The sequence below is a fragment of the Euprymna scolopes genome, chromosome 6 (assembly GCF_053919585.1).
Source record: "Euprymna scolopes isolate OS-2025 chromosome 6, ASM5391958v1, whole genome shotgun sequence".
Classification (NCBI taxonomy): Eukaryota; Metazoa; Mollusca; class Cephalopoda; order Sepiida; family Sepiolidae; genus Euprymna; species Euprymna scolopes.
The window spans coordinates 81,560,525-81,566,161 of NC_136487.1; the positions used below are offsets into that span (position 1 = coordinate 81,560,525).

The 5,637-nt window shown below is 29.4% G+C and overlaps 1 pseudogene; it reads left to right on the top strand.

The window, feature by feature from the left end:
- Positions 1 to 5,278: 5,278 nt before the first annotated feature.
- LOC145278432 (U2 spliceosomal RNA) lies at positions 5,279 to 5,436 on the top strand (annotated as a pseudogene).
- The last annotated feature ends 201 nt before the right edge of the window (positions 5,437 to 5,637 follow it).

The following is a 5,637-nucleotide window of genomic DNA, read 5'->3' on the forward strand; positions in this document are numbered from 1 at the left end:
TTAATTTATTAATTTGGATTTAAAAAAAGATGAATGTGGTTTTGTATGTATTTATAAAAACTCTCCTACTCTCTATTTCAGATTGTATTTCTCCTCACACCACAACTCATTTTTGCAACCCCCTCTTTGTATTATTACAGGTCTGAATATTCTCTCTGTTTCAGTTTGTAATTCTCCTCAGACCACAACTCTTTTTTGCAACTCCCTCTTTGTCATACATGTCTGAATAATGAGAAAATCTGAATTTTTTAACAAAAACTTTAAAATAACTTTTTTTAGATCAATTTTTTTAAACTTCTTTCAGAATAGAAAATCTTTACAATTTAATAAGGAACATATTTCATGTAGGTTTCATTAAAAAAATATTCAGTAGATAACGAGAAAAATAGAGGCGAAAATTTCAAAAGGAGTGTATAACTGGTTACGCTCAATAGTAGTCCTCGCTAGCGAAAGACTTTGTTATTGTTATTCTATCATTATTATTATTATTATTATTATTATTATTATTATCATTTAAAACATTTTGTGTCCTGCGCTTTCGCGCGAGGACTAATATATATATATATATATATATATATATATATATATATATATATATATATATATATATATATATATATATATATATATATATATATATATATATATATATATATATATATATATATATATATATATATATATATATATATATATATATATATATATATATATATATATATATATATATATATATATATATATATATATATATATATATATATATATATATATATATATATATATATATATATATATATATATATATATATATATATATATATATATATATATATATATATATATATATATATATATATATATATATATATATATATATATATATATATATATATATATATATATATATATATATATATATATATATATATATATATATATATATATATATATATATATATATATATATATATATATATATATATATATATATATATATATATATATATATATATATATATATATATATATATATATATATATATATATATATATATATATATATATATATATATATATATCTCTTTCTTTTGATAAATTCAGAAATAGCCCCTCTAGTTGCGATTTAGCGTACATGTATCGGGTAAGAATGCTCAAAGAAGTGATCAACTCATCTGACCCAAGGATTAAATGATGGAACATTCTGAAAGTAGATACCGTCTTGCTTTTGGGTCAGATCACTTTCTGTCTGAATAAGGTATTGTAAGGTTCGGTCCTAGGTTGCTATATCTCACGGATTACGTTCGTTTTCATGTATAATCGTGTTGCAGTTTAAATCGAGTAAATACACAACGGTCAAAAATCATCAAAGGGACGTAAATGCGTAAAGTGAGAAAACAGGATTCTAATTTTCCGCCATCTTACTTCTATCTTCATTTTCAACTAATTCACACCCAGAAAGCAAAAGAGAATAGAGCCACTGAATCAGTGTTAAAACAGATGATAGAAATGGAAGCTAGCCAAGAATAACACGATTCATTCTGCTTCTTCATTAAACGTTCTATTTCGACCTAGGCGACTATTAGCTTTTTTCGTTAATTCACTAGATTTTTTTCCAACATTTTTTTTTCATTATTATTTTCTTTTTTTTTTTTTTCGTCTGCCTAATTTCAATTTGTTTACACTATCATTTTTATTCATTTGTTTTAACTTTAGTTTGTTTTTTTGTTTTTTGTTGTTGTTGTTTTTTGTTTTTTTTTTTCATTTGCTAGCGGGGGCATCCGGATTTGGGCAGTCAGAAAATATGCTTTAATATGATATTTTAATTTGTCCATATTTCTTATATATTATTATAGAGTCGTGATTTAAAAAGTAAAAAAGAAATATTTGGGTGCCATCAGCTAGAATCAAAACCAAAAACAAAATTGCAGCATTCAAAGCTGGTGATGTTACCACACTTCCAACAGGAAACTGATTAAAAATAAACTAAAATTAATGTACAAAATGTATAACTATTTTTTTCAATTTTGACAACTTTCCGGCGCCTTAAAAACTATTTTAACCAGTTAAAGACCAATAAAAGAACGGCCCATAAAAATTCAACTATTTGAGGCTCCTAGTGCCGCTCTGCGGTTTTTAATTTCGGCAGAGATAGAGAGATTTCGGCACAGATAGACAGACAGGCATATAGCCTTTTATATATTAGACTATGGGTGGGGTCTTTGCCCGGTCGTAAAATACGCGTAAATATATTTTGATTTGTTTAGATTTCGTATATATTATTATAGAGTCGTGATTTCAAAAGTAAAAAAAAAGTATTTGGGTGCCATCAGCTAAAATCGAGACCAAAACCAAAATTGCAGCATTCAAAGCTAGTGACGTTACCACTGTACTAACGTGAAACGCATGCGAACTGATTAAAAATGAAAAATAAACTAAGATGAATGTGCAAAATGTATAACGATTTTTTCAATTTTTAACCTTTTTTTTTTTTTACTCCTTTAAAACATATTTTAACTGGCTAAAGATCCGTAAAAAAACGGTTCATAAAAAATCCAATTATTTGAGGCTCCTAGCGCCGCTTTGCAATTTTTAGTTTCGACATTTAAATTATTTTCACCATTTACTTCCTCACTTCGATCTTTTAAGCGTACATCATATGTCTCGTTCTCTCTCTAGATACATCTATATATGTATTGATAACTTCTTTTTCTCTTTCGATTCCCACACGCACATAATATATATAACGTAAAAAAAAAAAAAAAAACTAAATTCTTGGCTTAAGGCAATTGCCTGTCTAGCCGCATTGATGAGCTGTGAAACAGCGAAACAGTACTGTATGTGGATGACTATAATGCTGTTCGGTTGAGCATATCGGGAAATGATATGCAAACTGCCATTAGCGCATTAAGCGACGCTCTTCGTGTATACAAATCGAGCGGAGGCATTTGGACGATGTCAAAAACATCGTTAATTCACTCTTAGCGTAATGGTGAGATGCCTTGACTGTCATTTGGGCGGTCAGGTTTCGATCCTGACTTAAGGCAGTTGCCTGTCTAGCTGCACTGTTGAGCTTTGAAACAGCCAATCAGTACTGTATGTGGGGAAGTATATATATATATATATATATATATATATATATATATATATATATATATATATAATTCAAGGTTAATATTTTCCAGAGGTAAAACAATCAATGGATTTTGATTGAGGTTCCTACAAGAATGCTTAATAGGGTAAGATATAGATTTCATTTGTTTTACATAATTATTTATATGTCGCTACACGTTCATGAGCATGTTTCGGTCAGCCAGTTACAAGTAACTAGAGACCTCTTCGGGCGATGCTGCTTATACAAAAGTAGAGCCCGTTATGAAAATTGAAAAAAAATACAGCAGATATTGTTCAAGAGGACAATCACGTGATATTCGATAACAAAATAAATTGACAACACTTAAATAAGTTGAAAAGAAAGAAGAAGAAAAGGAAAAGGGGGGAATAAAGAAATTAAAAAGATAAGAAGAAAAAAGAAACAGAAAAATATTAGTAATATTAATAATAAGATTAAAATAATTAAATTTTTAATTAAAATTATGCACCAATAAAAAAGAAACCCCCCCAAAAAAGGACAAAATTAAAAACAAAAGGACCCGAATATATATATATATACTTTTAGATGCATATATATATATATATAAATAAATACTTTTACATGCAAAATCCGATCCCGCATTTTGCTAATTCCTGTCCTCTGATGAGAAGGAGAGTATTTTTTCGAAACTCCGCGAATTAAGGACTATCCACTTATTTTGTGCTTCCTTTTTAAAATTAAATATGTTTTTAACTCTTTTTCAAGATGTTTTATAACATGTTTTATTAATCATTTGTTCATATATATATATATATATATATATATATATATATATATATATATATATATATATATATATACTAGAAAGCCGCACAGCATTGTCCGGTCCCAAAATATGCTTAAATATGATATCTTGGTTAATGCAGATTTCATATTTATTATTATATTATATTGAACTTAAAATATAGTAGTGATTTAAAAAGTTTTTAAAAAAAAATGGCTCGTAAGCCACCACTGGGAATCGGAACCAAAACGTTTAGCTTACGGTTTATTTTTTCTTTTTGACTGAGCTATGAAGAGATATTTGCTACAAGGCTAAAAATTAGAACACGAACCAATAGCTCCTACGTTACGCATGCATATTCGTTATGCTGTCGTTCGACTTTCATCTGGCAATTTTTATTTCTTTAATTTTCACACATTTGCACCGATTTTCCCCGGCTAAAACCTAAAAATAAAGTTCCACAGTGATTCGGATACCCTATATATTAAGTTTTATGTCTGCAGACCAAACAACTGAGGTAGGAGTTTTGTAGGCAATATTTTTAAACAAATATATATATACGCATACATAAATAATACATATAAAGAAAGAGATTTGTGTTTACTATAATTTTTTTACGCAAATATTACGCAAGTATAAATCATGTAGAATATCTGCATGGATATAATTACACGTAATAGATGATCATCCCATAAGAAAACTGGAAAAACTAATAGGAAATTAATTAAAATAAATGCTTTAAAAAATGTGCAAATTAGCTAGATCTATTGCTAGTGAATGCAATTCCACGACCAATATATAAGAAAGCTGTATTTTCCTTTTAAATAAATAGAAAATATGGTTTTTAGTCGATGCAAGCGACTCTATAAGTCACTCCGTGGGTCCGTCGGTCGGTCTGTCGGTCGGTCTGCCCATAACACTTTTGTTCTTGGCTTTTTTTGGTTTAGATCAAAGGTCTGTTGTTAATAGATGCTGTTCTTAGCTTTTTAAGATTTTTTTGGCCTTTTGGCCAGGGTCAAAGTGTGGTATCTGTTCCGGCAGATACTGCAAGCAAAGACCATATGTGGGGTTTCCCCCACATATAAGACCTTGGTCAATGTAGGGGCAACCCTTCATACTAATTGTCACTATCCACCTCCTCTACTCCCCGGGGAGTTGGTCTCCATTTCCCCTTCACTCCTCACATTAAAAATCGGCCTTGTGCCTAATTTTCTCGGTGTGGAAGCAAATAAATACCAACCCCACATATAATACCTTGGTCAATGTAGGGGCAACCCTTCTTAGCAATTGTCACTATCCAGCTCCCCTACTTCCCGGGGAGTTGGTCCCTATTTCCCCTTCACTCCTTACATTAAAAATCGGCCTTGTGCCTAATTTGCTCGGTGTGGGAGCAAATAAATACCCTTTTCTTGGCCTTTTGGCCAAGATCAAAGTGTAGTATCTGTTCTTACTACATGCTGTACTTATGTTTGTAACTTTGTGATATAAAGTGGGGGATCCCTTTTCTGTAATAATTTAGTGTGAAATTATCACCTACTTTACAACCAGTGAGTCTCAAAGCCATTCAAGTCATTCTCCAGATCATTCAAGTTGTTTTTGAAGGATTCAGTTTAATTTTTAAGTATTCAAGTCATTCTTAAGGTCATTCATTTCATCCTTAAGTTCATTAAAGTCATTCTAAGTCATTCACTTTTTATTTATTTAAGTCATTTCAGTCCATTTTTCGGTCATTTTAGTTTATCTTTAAGAATTTCATGTC